The sequence below is a fragment of the Rhinoraja longicauda genome, chromosome 2, assembly GCF_053455715.1.
Source record: "Rhinoraja longicauda isolate Sanriku21f chromosome 2, sRhiLon1.1, whole genome shotgun sequence".
In the NCBI taxonomy this organism is placed as follows: domain Eukaryota; kingdom Metazoa; phylum Chordata; class Chondrichthyes; order Rajiformes; family Arhynchobatidae; genus Rhinoraja; species Rhinoraja longicauda.
Genome location: NC_135954.1, coordinates 55,405,932 through 55,420,894, shown reverse-complemented (window position 1 = coordinate 55,420,894; position 14,963 = coordinate 55,405,932). Strand labels below are relative to the sequence as shown.

At 41.7% G+C, this 14,963-nt stretch overlaps 1 protein-coding gene across 1 annotated transcript in view; it reads left to right on the top strand.

Moving 5' to 3' along the window:
- LOC144604713 (cadherin-12-like) overlaps window positions 1–14,963 on the top strand; it is a 576,800-nt gene that overhangs the window by 157,767 nt on the left and 404,070 nt on the right. The window lies entirely within an intron of this gene.

Genomic DNA, 14,963 nt, shown 5'->3' with positions numbered 1-14,963 from the left:
ACCATCTGAGAAAAACCATACATTACTGATGCCCCACAGATAAGGACTGCATAATTCTGTTCATCTGAGGCTAGATTATAAAGTTGATAATAAAGCCATTAATCATCTCGGGTCCGATAAGTATTGACTGTTAAATGACTAGAATAGGTTGTCTTGCTGCAACATGCCAGGAGCAAATTCCCCAGAACACTGGTGGGCATGCATCAACCACATAATTAGTAGATGCCTTCCAGACAATTAAAACATCTAATTGGCCATTAGCTGTGCATGCTGTGTCCTGCTTTGCAATTTACATCTCCAACAGATTAATTAAAGTGATTGGGGGAGGAGAGCGCCATGGGAGAGATGGCAGGAACTGTAATATTCTTTTAAAGTTAGACTCAATGCTCTGGGCCACTAAACAAGTCTTACATCTGGCACTATGTTTGACACAAGTGACATACATTGTTAAATACAGTTCATGTCATTATATTTGCTGGTAGTTTGTGGTGCATTCCTGCCCCCTCAAATTATGCCTCATATCTTACTATTTATGAAGCCAGTTGGGTGTTTATCAATGAGTAAAAAACAAAGTGCTGGAGGAACTCAGTGGGTCAGGCAACATCTCTGGAGAGAATGGACGGACTACCTTTTAGGATGGAACCCTTCAGTCAAAAGAAAGGTCCGTACTCGAATGTTGCCTGTCCATTCCTTCACAGATGATGCCTGACCCACTGAGTTCCTCCAGCACTTTGTTTTCTGCTCATGATCCCTGCATCTACTGTTTCTTGTGTCTCGAGTTTATTATTGTTCATGTATTTAATGAGTCTAGCATTACCTGGAATCAATATAATGCTTGCACTTTGCTTGAATTAAAAGCTGAGTAAAAAGAAAATTGTACAAGAGTACAGAGACTGAGTGAAACTCATGAAATATAGTCATTAAAAGAAATAAATCCCTTGAGTCACAGACATTCTGCCAGGCAGAGATTCCCAAAGCACAGCCAAGTCCCATTCCATTAACTCCAAATGGAGTTGAAAATAAACCGAGAGCCTTATTCAGTGACAAAGTGCGACCCTTATGTACATTTGAGACTGTTGGATGGTAATCCCCCACCACAACAGACCAAGGAGAATAATTCAGGCTAGAATCATGCAAATCCCTGGAGCTCATTTATGTTTTATTCCTCAGAGACTTCCTCTTAACAAAATGTTTAAGTATGCATGAAGAAAAATTCTAAAAAATAACCAAAACATTCAACAATAAAAAATACAGTTTGTGTACAACACTTTATCATGCATCCAACGTTGGCTGGTGAGCTGTTGTCATCCTTATGATGAAGATGGGTGTCCTAGTGCATCAGTCACCGAAAGGAAGCATGCAGGTACAGCAGGCACTGAAGAAAACCAATGGAATGTTGGCCTTCATAACAAGAGGAGTTGAGTATAAGAGCAAAGAGGTCCATCTGCAGTTGTACAGGGCCCTAGTGAGACCGCACCTGGAGTACTGTGTGCAGTTTTGGTCACCAAATTTGAGGAAGGATATTCTTGCTATTGAGGGCGTGCAGCGTAGGTTTACTAGGTTAATTCCCGGAATGGCGGGACTGTCATATGTTGAAAGACTGGAGCGACTAGGCTTGTATACACTGGAATTTAGAAGGATGAGAGGAGATCTTATCGAAATGTATAAGATTATTAAGGGGTTGGACACGTTAGAGGCAGGAAACATGTTCCCAATGTTGGGGGAGTCCAGAACAAGGGGCCACAGTTTACAAATAAGGGGTAGGCCATTTAGAACTGAGATGAGGAAAAACTTTTTCAGTCAGAGAGTTGTGAATCTGTGGAATTGTCTGCCTCAGAAGGCAGTGGAGGCCAATTCATTTCATTTCATTTCATATATACAGCGCGGAAACAGGCCTTTTCGTCCCACCAAGTCCGCACCGCCCAGTGATCCCCGCACATTAACACTATCCTACACACACTAGGGACAATTTTTACATTTACCCAGTCAATTAACCTACATACCTGTACGTCTTTGGAGTGTGGGAGGAAACCGAAGATCTCGGAGAAAACCCACGCAGGTCACGGGGAGAACGTACAAACTCCTTACAGTACAGCACCCGTAGTCAGGATCGAACCTGAGTCTCCGGCGCTGCATTCGCTGTAAAGCAGCAACTCTACCGCTGCGCTACCGTTGCATTCAAGAGAGAGCTAGATAGGGCTCTTAAGGATAGTGGAGTCAGGGGTATGGGGAGAAGGCAGGAACGGGATACTGATTGAGAATTATCAGCCATGATCACATTGAATGGCGGTGCTGGCTCGAAGGGCTGAATGGCCTACTCCTGCACCTATTGTCTATTGTCTATTGTCTAAGACACTCCCCAAGTGTTGTGTGGTGAAGTAGTTCCAGGATTTTCACCCAGCAAGATGAAGGAAGAGTAATATATTTCCAAAGCAGAGTGCAATGTGGCTTTATGTGCAATGTGTAGATGATTGTGTTCTACTAAATAAGCCTGGGTTAGTTATTGGAGTGCATCTTTTATATGGTGCATACCACAGTACCAAAGTAGAAGAGTCCTGATCAAATGGGCTGTTTTGCCCTGAAAGGCAATGATCTCTTGGAGAGATGCTGGAGTGGCACCCGTCCAGGGGAATGAGGAACATTTTATCACATTACGTTTTTAAATGGAAGTAATGTGTGAAAAAATATAATTTCATACTCAGGTTAATTTAATATGCAAGATCATAAAACATGAATAATGCGTTTCCTTTTGAAAAATGTGTTTTCTTTCGTGAGAAAAAAAAACCATTCAGTGAGATAAAAAGTCCAGTGAGAAAAGTTTAAATATATTATTTGCCTTGAAAAGATTTTGAGTATGGGCTGTGAGGCAATGGTGTTTACTATTAACAATTGATCATATACTGCCCTTTCAGGCTCCCTGGGATTCTGAGACTCTAGTTTGTTCTGTACATCTATTCATAATTCATTAGGTACTATATGGAATTATTTTGAAAAGACATCAATGACGATCTCCTTTCCCCCCTGCTATTGCCAATCTTTTAAACAGCAATGGTGCATGGCATCTTGGCAGGGGGAGTAAGGAGAGTGATATTGGCTTGGAGGAGCAACTGAGTGTGATATTGGTAAGGGACTCTTTCCAGTCATTAATCTGCAATGGTAAATTATACCATGAATGGTAATATCATTAATAGGGGGTGCTTCAGTGACTGTGTCACTTCACTGGCACTCTCTAATCTATTCCCTCAGCAGTAATGGCATCAATGATTCCTCAAGTCAATCCCACCAGGATCTCATCAGCATCTACTGTTTGAACAATAGTATTCAAATATATTTGCATGTAAGCAAAAAGAGAAAATAAAACAGGATGTTTTTGTTAGTCAGAATCCTCTTTCGTTGTTATAACTTCAAACGGGTTGATGGTGAAACTCCCTTAAGGTCTATAAAGCATAGTTTGAGTAAGGCATGAAAGGATTCACCATCCTTTTGCATATCTTTACATATAAAATAGCGCACATGTTATTTAAAAGAAAGTGACACAAAACTAAGTGAGCAGTTTTATTGGGATATAAATGACACCATGGGGAAGGTAGAAAACAATAGCAAAGAAAGCTGGGAAAGTATTGTATCTTCCAATTGAATTAATTTACCTATATTTCAAAACATTCATTTTCAGACAACTAACAGACCAGCACACAATACCTACATTGTAAAAACTCATGAGCGACAAACTGCCCTGATATGGTGAAAAAATGCCTTTGTAGGTTGTTTATGCTGTATCTGTGTATTCCCTCGAGTCCTGTGAATCATGAATGTGCTTTCTTTCCCTTGAAGAACACAAACATTTACACTGAAAATAGACACAAAATGATGGAATACTGTAACTCAGTGGAACAGGCAGCATCTCTGGATAGAAGGAGTGGGTGACATTTTGGATCGAGACCCTTCTGAAGTTTGAGATATCCAGAGACGCTGCCTGTTCCACTGAGTTACTCCAGCATTTTGTGAGTATCTTTGGTGTAAACTAGCATCTGCAGTTCCATCCTACACAAAAGAAGTTTCAATCTGAAGCTGTTGCACTTTCTCTCACATTTACCATTTCTACACAAACCATTAATCATTGTCTAATCTTGACTGATTTACATTATTGGACATTTTGTGACCATTAGATCCTCAAATCAATTGCTGAACATGCATCCTGATCAATACATGTTTCCACAGCTTTACAGTTCTCCGATCCTTGTTCTGGAATTCCACTGTGATCACAAAATAAGATTATTCTTACAACTTTTATTTCTAAAGACAAATTTAATGTTCATATACTACAGTGCTGCACTTTGTGCAAGTATGGCAAGGGGCACATTCATTTCTCTAAATCTTCCATTGTACTGTAATTCTAATCTATTCAAATGTTTGAGCCAAATTTGCAACATTGCAGTGTTCTGCCATCTTTTCATCATAACAAAAAATGTTGATATTACATTTACATTTTTCCTTTTCTATCAATGTATTGTGAACTTGTAGTAGTGTGATTGCTGGGTTGGATCAGGAGGTGATGGTGAAGTCACATATAGTCTGTCCTAGATGATAGTACCTCAGTGATAAGATGGGAAAAAAAAGATTGCATTTAATGCACAATGGTTCAAATAAGACTATTAGAAACTGTAATATTGTTCAACTTGCTTTTACATTTAATCTGTACCTGATCTTTACCATTGTTTTATACACAATTAACATCACTGCAACTTCTGCAACAGCTTTAGAATTAGACATGATCTATGCTGGAATGATTTGGTGCTTGACTTATGCCCTGAATCTGGCTTTCACATCGGGCCCAGTTATGCTTACAGTTAATTATGGCTCTGATGGGAACAGCACACAGTGGTGGCTAGTTTCTCCAAGTTGGTGTTTTAAGGCCTTATTGCAATATATACTAATTCCTAGTGGGAGCATTCCTAAATCCCGAAAATCTTCCATTACTCTGTAGTTTCTGCATTACAATAGTTACACACTGATTCTACAGTTTCACAAAAAGTCATCAAGATCCTGTTCATAATTAAGGGTTGTAATCATTAGTTATTAATTTGTATGGGACTAGCCTGACAGTCGTTCCCCCATCCTTCTTGTAGACAACGACACCTCCTTTGTGAGCCTGCTTTCCAGCTGTTATTATATCTTGCTTATCCTACATTCTAACTCCCATACATAGCTGTTGTTCGAATTAGCACTGCCTTGCAGTCTAAGCACTTTTTTACTCTAATTACTGCTCTGGTATTTTCTAACATGACCTTTAAGTTGCCTTTACTAAGTTAGCCTGATTTTCCTATCATCCTCTTCCACCGCCACTTAGAGTGATACTATTTTCGAACCTTCTCTGATTTATTTACGATTCCTGGAAATTCCCTCTTCAATTCACAACGTGGGAAATCATCCTAAATAACTTCAATGGTGTCATCAGACAAATGAAGCAAAAAAGCTGCTGAAATGTGGTCAGGAAAGTAGTCTTTAAGGAGGATCATCAAGGCAGTGGAAAGGCAGATGTATTTGAAGTACAAATTAGAGAAGTTAAAACAAAGTTGACTGAGGGTGGGCAAAGAAAGGAGAAGTTGCACAAGACTGCAAATGCAAGAAAGGAAATTCTTGAGGGAGTTATTTGGCGAGAGGATATTACAGAGATAGAATGCAGCAAATCTGTTTCAGCACAGAATTAGAAGCGTAGATGGAAATAGAACCATGGTTAGTCGACAATCAGGGCATATTTATAATGGGCTTTGAATCTTGAATCTTGAATCTTGACAAAGAACTGTTGGAAGAACTCAGCAGGTTAAACAGGATCCATAGAGGGATCCTTCAAAATTGGAGTAATTGGTACCAAGAGGTGAGCGGAAGGGATGGGACAAGAGTTGGCACACGATAGGTAGATCCAGGTGAGACTGGTTTGGTTGGCAGATATGTCGGGTGGGGAGCAAAGGGTGGAGATAGTCACAAAGCTGGAAATGATAAGTGGAGAAAACAAAGGGCAGCAATTGGTGGATTTATTAAGAAAATAAGATGATGAGTGAAATAAAGAACCAAAGAGAGGGTTAGTGGATAGATGGGGATGGGGAGTTGGAAAAGAGGACCCAGATGGGGAGGAATTAGTGGCAAGCAGGACGAGAAGGAGGAAAGGGAAGTAACTGGGTGATGGGAGGGGTAGGGCATGGGAAGTGGGAAGAAAGGTGTGCTTGAGTGAACAAGTGATCAAAAGGAGAGGGGGGTTGAGGGTTGCCTGAAACTAGAGCATTCAATGTTTGTGCCACTGGGTTGTAGGTTAACAAGTAAATTTTGAGGTGCTGTTCTTCCAATCTGCATGTGAACTCACTCTGGCAATGGAGGAGGCTGAGAACGGAAAGATGGGAATGGGAATGGGAAAGGGAGTTAAAATGATTAGCAACCTGGAGCTCCAGCTGACCCAGGTGGAAAAATGTTTGATGAAAAGCCTAGTCTATGCTTGGTCTCACTGATGTAGAAGAGGCCACATCGAAAGATCCAAATGCAAAGGTTGGGGTTGGAAAAGGTGCACATAAAGCTCAGTTTATTAACAAAAACAAAAATAGTGCAAAGACAAAATCTGGCAAGTCTATGTAGTTCAGAGCTTATTTGGAGGTGGTAGTGTTTAATAGCCTGGTGGGTGTTGGAAAGAATTGCTCCTGAACCTGCTTGTTACTGTTTACCTTCTTCCTGATGGCAGAAAAGGAATGAGAGCATGGGTCTCTGATGATACTGGCTGCCCATTTGAAGCAACGATTCCTATAGATCCCTTCAATTGTGGGGAGGTCAGAACCCGTGATGGACTGGGTAGAGTTCATCACTTTTTGCAATTTTCTTCATTCTTGGGAGTTTGACTTGACAAACCAGGCCATGATGCAACCAGTCAATATACTCTCTACAGTATACTGAAAGAAGTCCAAAAGAGTATTTGTTGACATACCAAATCTCAATCTTCGAAGGAAGTAGAGATGTTGATGGGCTTTCTTTATGATTGCATCAATGTGCTGAGTCCAGACAAATCTTCAGAGATATGCACCCCAGAAATTTGACCTTTTTGACTCTCTCCACCACCATCCTGTCAATGAAGACAGGTTTAATCATCCTTGGCCTTACTTTACTGAAGTCAACACAGTTCCTTGGTTTTACTGATGTTGGAAGCAAGGTTGTTGTTCTGGCAACCTTCACTCAGTCGATAATCTCTCTCCTATACTCTGACTCATCACCATCTGAAATTTGTCCAACAACGGTGGTACCATCAGCAAATTTTAAGATGGAGTGGGAAATGTGTCGGGCTACACAGTCATGGGTATAGAGTGAGTAGAGCAGGGGGTTGAACACACAGCCTTGATGTGTTCCTGGGAAGCTCTAACCCTGTTCTGTCAGCGGGTTGGCGCGGGACGGAGGTGAAAGAAGAACTACAGAGAACAGACAAATGGACAAGACATGGGTGAGGGTTTCATCCACAATTTGGGGTGGGGGAGAAAATATTTCCTTCAGAAAAATGACATCTCGGATGTCTTAGAGTTTAAACCCTCATCTTGAGAGCAGATGCAGTGGAAATGGAGAAACTGAGGTAGCGATGTTTCCCTTGCAAGAGACAGGGTGGAAGGAAGTGTAGCCAAGATGGCTGTGAGTTTGTAGAAGATGTCAGTGGATAGTCAGTGGGTGGAAGTTTGTGATGATGTTGATAAAATTTTGCAGTCTGCACAGGTGCACATGGTGGCCCCAATGCAGTCGTTGATGTACGGGGAAATGTACAAGGAGTAGTTTTGCGCACATTTGGAACAAAGAGTGTGCAACGTAACCAACAAAAGAACAGAGATAGTTCATGCAAGTGCCCAAGGTTACATCTTCGAATTGATGAAAGTGAGAGCAATTAAAAAATAATGTTGTTGAGGGTATGGACAAGTTTCGCCAGGCACAGGATAGTGTTAGTTGTGGGGAACCAGCTGGGCCTATTCAAGGAAGAAACAGTGGTTGCTGAGGCTTTCCAGCCAGGGAGTGGAAGTGTAAAGGACTGGATGTCTATCATGAAGATGCGGCAGTGTGGGCCAGGGAATGGGAAGTTGTTAAAGTGGTGGAAAGTGTCAGAGGTGTTAGGTTCATACATTGCACTCCCAAAAGACAGGATTCCTTGCTTGGTGATTAACTCATGAACTATATCTTCCTGTATTATTTATAATCATTTGCATTTTCTCATTCACATAGTTGCCTAATGCATTTGACACAACATTCCCCTCCTTCTTTCAAAACTAACTTATTATCAATTCATTCTGATTCAAAATCCAATCTAGATATTATAGCTTAATAAATTGTGCCAGCCAATTTGATTTATTCCTTCCTGTTGCACAAATGTGACACCTGATTAATGAATTCTTCATATTTGCCCATTTTACCCCTAATTGCAATGCAAGCCTTTCATTATTTAAGAATTTTGTTTTTCAGATGAAGGTTCAGAGTATTGATCCACTAACATTTGATTAAACCCCCCTTGACATTGTGTTATCTTGCATTACTGAAGTCAGGTGAGTCAACCCAAAGTTTAATTTCAACAAGGGCAGAATACATTGTATATGATGAAGGATATAGGAAAAACCATAACGGCTTATAAATTAGAAGAATACATCATTTTAATATTCATTCACTGAAGGGGTAATAAAAAAAACATATCATACATTCACAGGCTCCTGATTCATTTGAAGGCTTGTATAAAATCAGGCGAATGTGCTGACAATCAAAATTTGCATCAACTCATGAGGATGGAGCTGAGGGTTTGTTCATGATCCTCAGCTGGGAGCGTTGAATATTTCATCAATATTGAAAGCGAAGTTATGGCTGCATGGCACCACAGTAGTTTCATCGCAGCAGTTGGTAAACAATCTTAACATTGGTATAAGATGTGAGATGGTTAGAAAGTCTGAGAGTTGCAAAAGGGGCAAGATAACATTTGTAAAGGAGAGGAAAGGATGTGAAGCAAACTAAATCATTTAATAAGTTGAAATAGCTCAAGGTAAAACTGTAAAAAAAACAAGAATGATTAGACTTGTACTTGCATTATCTGTCACTGTGGAGCAATAGAAAGACTAGTAGAATGCAGAATTATATTCCACATTCTGCCAAGTGTATGTCAAATTGTACAGTGCTTCGTTGAAACCACAACCTGAATACTTTAAGTTTTGGGCATCAAGCTACAAGGCAGATAGCTAAGAAGACCCATGAAGAAAGGAAGATGTATTTACAAAGTGCTTTCCCTGACCGTGTGATGCCCTAAAACACTGTGTAGTCAATGAACTGCTTGTTGATTTTTATGCATTTTTTTAAAGTGGACGAAATGTGCTAGTTGATTCATTCTCTGTAAGTTTTGATAAAACATTGCAAGACAATCACCAAATCATTAATTTTTTTAGTGATATTGGTTGAAGGAACAATGCTAGTAGTGAAACCGGAAAGAAGTTGCCTCCAGTTCCCTCCAGAACTTCCAGTTCCCTCCTCTCTACTTTCAGTCTGAAGAAGGGCCCATCTCGAAACGTCACCTATCCTTTTTCTCCAGAAATACTGCCTGACTTTCTGGGTTACTCTAGGACTTGGAATGATAGCTGAATTCATTGTGATTGTCAGTCCTGAATGGAAATAATTTCACTGAGTAATGTAATGGTACAAAGTTTACAAATCAATAGAAGCTGAATTCAGCTGCTATGCTGTTGCTTAAGAGAGAGAAGTTGAGGGTTTACCAGGAGAAAAGCCTTTCAATGGACAAAGGCTGGAATTGTTTTTCCGCTGACGGTTTAGCATGCAAGAAAAAGCTTTTCACTGTACCTTGGCACACGTGACAATAAACTAAACTGAACTGAACTGGAATCATCATATGTCAGTCTGCCAAATTTAGGCATACAACTTGCTTAGATAGGCATAGTTCAGTTTGGATGTACTGCAAATTTGCAGCATCTGGACAAGAATCAGGAGAAAAAAATCCATTAGTTCAGTTAAATTGTGATATAACAGCTGCAATATTAAATATACTTGTCTCTGGAATATTGCTTTGACAATAAATAATGTAAACACATAAATTTACCATCCAATTGTGAGAATGCACACTGGCTGGAAATTTGTAATGCTGTTTGGCTGCTATGTTAGAAAGAGACACAATTACTGTGTGATTGAGATGAATTTTGCCAAACAAAATCCCTTCATGTTCTTCGATAAAGCAGATTAACTCTCCCATCCAATTTTTTTCAAATGAAGCAGGTAATTTTGGCCATATGTAGATTTACATGTTATATATATATCTAATTATATTTAATCAAGCCAAAGTACATTATCTGGGACTGACAATTTTTTTCTTATTTTGAACAAATGTCTGAATAATACTGTCAGGGAGAGGGACACTAGAGGTGTGGGATGTTACAGGACAAAGCAGAGCTTACATTGATGACTCAGGATATGTGGAGCCCACAATGGTCTATTGTTGGCTGGAGATGGAACAGAATGGAATACTTTATTGTCACATGTGACAAGGCACAGTGAGATTCTTTGCTTGCATACACAATGTATACCAATATCGGCCACCAACGTCGATTCCTCCTTATGTTCTGCCCACCCTGCCCCCCCTCCCACCCCACCTCCCCGGGTCCCCATTGTCCTTTAGTCCCTATGCCCCACTATTGTCCATTGTTCACCCCCCACCTCATCCCCCCATAACCGGGTCCTCCATTGTTCTTCCATTCCCCCTTCATGGTGGTCCTCCACATTCTCATCAACCATCGACCATGGGTCAACCCGCAAGGCATCACCCCGGCTGCGAGTCTTCACCACTGCTGAGGCCCCATCGTCGCGAGGCTTCACCGCCGTGGCTGCTTCACCGCTCCCGCCGCCCCACTTCATGTGTCCATCTTCACGTGTCCGTCAGTCGGCACCATCATCAGCAGCTGCACTACCTCTCCACAACGCTGCCGAGTCCTCTCCTGAGACCTCTGGGGTGCCAACCAGGTTTGGAGATAACGAAGGAATACAAACGGTGAAATTAACAAGAGGACTAGGGTGGGGGAGGGATGGAGAGAGGGGGAATGTAAGGGTTATTTGAAGTTAGAGAAATCATTTTTTGTACCGCTGAGTTGAAGCTGCTCAAGCGAAATATGAGGTACTGTTCCTCCAATTTGCATGTGGCATCACTCTGACAGGGGAGGAGGCCCAGGCCAGAAAGATCAATATGGGAGTGGGAAGGGGAGTGAAAATGTTTGTCAACCAGGAGATTGTAAGGCGGACTGAGCGTAGGTGTTCAGCAAAAGTGGACTGTTCTAGTGCCAAGGGCATAGATGGGGTGAAATATGTCAAATGTGTTTAGGAATGTTTCCTCGGGCAACATGTGGCGGGTCCTACAAGGGAGTGGGCAAAGCTTGAACCACTCTTGGGAATTTGGGAAGGCCGAGTGACTGAAGTATTCATGGGTGAGCCTTTTGAGACCAGTGACCATTGTTCTATTAGTTTTTAAATAGTTATGGACCAAGACATGGCTGGTCCATAAGTTACAATTCTGCATTAGGGCAAGGCCAACTTTGATGTTATTAGACAGGAACTTTCTAACGTTTATTGGAGTAGGATATTTGTAGGCAAAGGGATAGTCTGCATGGTTTTGTACATGGGAGATTGTGTCTTACGAATCTGATTGCATTTTTTGAAGAAGTAACCAAAGCCATAGATGCTTTGTATATGTACATCAGCAAGGTATTTAATAAAGTTCTGCATGGGAGGCTAATCTGGAATGTTAAATTGCACTGGATCCAGGGAGAGCAAGCTGACTGGATAGAGATAGCGTCGTTGGATAGAGAGTTATCTGTATGGAAGGAAGAAGAGGTTAGGTTAGGTTAGAGATACAGGCCCTAAGACCCACCGGATCTGCGCCGACCAGCAATCCCCATTTATTAACATTATCCTGCGCACACTAGGGCCAATTTTTACATTTACCAAGCAAATTTACCTACATGACTGTACATCTTTGGAATGTGGGAGGAAACTGAAGATCTCGGAGAAAACCCATGCGGTCACGGGGAGAACGTACAAACTGTAGAGACAGCAGGTGTAGTCCGGATCAAACCTGCCATTGTGCCACCCACAATGGTTGATGGTGGAAGACTGTTTTTCAGACTGGAGGCCTGAACTAGTGGTGTGCCTCAGGGATCAGTGCTGGGCCCATTACTTTTGATGCTATGAGGTTGCAGGGTGACTTGGACAGTCTGTGTGAGTGGGCGGATGCATGGCAGATGCAGTTTAATGTGGATAAGTGTGAGGTTATCCACTTTGGTGGTAAGAATAGGAAGGCAGATTATTATCTGAATGGTGTCAAATTAGGAAAAGGGGACGTACAACGAGATCTGGGTGTCCTAGTGCATCAGTCACTGAAAGGAAGCATGCAGGTACAGCAGGCAGTGAAGAAAGCCAATAGAATGTTGGCCTTCATAACAGGAGGAGTTGAGTATAGGAGCAAAGAGGTCCTTCTACAGTTGTACAGGACCCTAGTGAGACCGCACCTGGAGTGCTGTGTGCAGTTTTGGTCTTCAAATTTGAGGAAGGATATTCTTGCTATTGAGGGCGTGCAGCATAGGTTTACTAGGTTAATTCCCGGAATGGCGGGACTGTCGTATGTTGAAAGACTGGAGTGACTAGGCTTGTATACCCTGGAATTTAGAAGGATGAGAGGGGATCTTGTTGAAACATATAAGATTATTAAGGGGTTGGACACGTTAGAGGCAGGAAACATGTTCCCAATGTTGGGGGAGTCCAGAGCCAGGGGCCACAGTTTAAGAATAAGGGGTAGGCCATTTAGAACAGAGATGAAGAAAAACTTTTTCAGTCAGAGAGTTGTAAATCTGTGGAATTGTCTGCCTCAGAAGGCAGTGGAGGCCAATTCTCTGAATGCATTCAAGAGAAAGCTAGATAGAGCTCTTAAGGATAGCGGAGTCAGGGGGTATGGGGAGAAGGCAGGAACGGGGTACTGATTGAGAATGATCAGCCATGATCACATTGAATGGTGGTGCTGGCTCGAAGGGCTGAATGGCCTACTCCTGCACCATTGTCTATTGTTTATATTAACGAATTGGATGAAAATGTAGAAGGCATGATTATGATTAGTAATTTTGCCAACGTCACTAAAGCGGGTGGTATCATAGGTATCAAAAAAATACAACAGGATCTTGGATCACTTGGCTGAGAAATGATTAATGGAGTTAATGCAGATAAGTGTGAGGTATTGCATTTTATGATTAAACTAATTTAGGATCTACACAGTGAATAACAGGGCCCTGGGGAGTGTTACAGTCAGGTAGACTTTCCTGAGATGCCGCTGCCGTGGGATCCTGCTCAGAAGATTCAGCGTGCCGCGGAACTGAGAACCCGACCAGAGGACCCGAAGGCTCGGCGTATCGTGATACTGGGAGGGAGCCGCTTGAGAAGTTGAATGCAAGGATCAAGGGCCAGTCGGGGGGTGAACCGGGATAAAGGCTCCATTGCCTTCAAGGTCGGCTGCAGGAGGCACCCACAGGACACAAAGATGGCCAGGCGAGGGGGAACATCAATTTGCGGCTGATCAGTCAGAGGTGATGAAGGTTAACCCTGCAAGAGCCTGGGGTTTACCTACATCGGGACCCGCTTCAGTAGATGGAGCAGGTGGTCGGAATGGACTTTGGACTTTGGAAATGGCGCCAAAACATGGAGGCGTCTGCATGTGTAAATATGCAAAATGAATTTCACTGCAGTTGCACATATGACAAATAAAGCACCACTGAACCAATGTAGTAAGACATTGGAGAGGATGTATTGGGAGTATTATGTTATGTTTTGGTCACCCCGCTATAGCAAGGATGTTGTTCATCTGGAAAGAGTACAGAAAAGATTTACAAAATTGTTGCCAGGTCTAGAGTGGGTGTGCTATGGGCGAGGCTAGGCAGGCTAGGACTATATTCCTTGGAATGCAAGGATAAGGGATGATCTTATGGATGTGTACAAGATCATGAGGGGAATAGATGCGATGAATGCAGAGCCTTTTACCCAGAGTAGGGGAATCAAGAACAAGAGGTCACAGGTTTAAGGTGAGAGGGGAAAAATTAAATGGGAACCTGAGGCAACCTTTTCACAGAGGGTGGGGTTATATAGAACAAGCTGCCAGGGGAAGTAATTGATGCAGGTACTATAAAAAACATTTAAAAGAAATATGAATAGGTGGGTAGGAAAGATTTAGAGAGAGCTTGGATAAATGCAGAAAGGTGGGACTAGTGTAGATGGGGCATGTTGCTCGGTATGAGTAAGTTGGGTCAAAGGGCCTGTTTCCTTGCTACATGTTTATAGGACTCAAGAACCAATTAAACAAGTGTACATGACTTGACAATTCTGCTAAGGATTTCTGGTCGAGGAAAATTTTGTTGAAACTGTCTTCAGATTAATAGGATAATTTTACAGAAATATGCTCCCTCCAATAAATGGATAGTAAATGGCAGGACCAATGTGCCCAGATTCCTAATTTTCTCTCTGTGTGAGACCACAAAATTTCAAGCACTGACTGTTAATTAGTTTGCACAGAATCTACAATAAGGATCAGGTTACAGATGATTGGTGGAAAACTAATTGGGCTAAATCATGTTTTAACTCTTTTTTAAATTCTGAATAATATCCAAAGAGTAAAATGAACATAATTGTGCCTCAACTGAGCAGAACTCCATGTTGGGTGAACACATTCATGAAATGGTCCCGACAGGGTGCAAACAATTCAACAAAAGCCAGCAAGCCCTCATCTGTCACATCACCAGAACATCAGGCGAGACCTCATGTTAACGTTCGTGCCAAAATTATGTAAGGTGATTCGAAAAGCCTCCCAAGAAATTTATGGTCATCCTTCCCTTCAAATCTCTGAAATAAATGCTACAAGAATATTGTTATGGAAATAATCA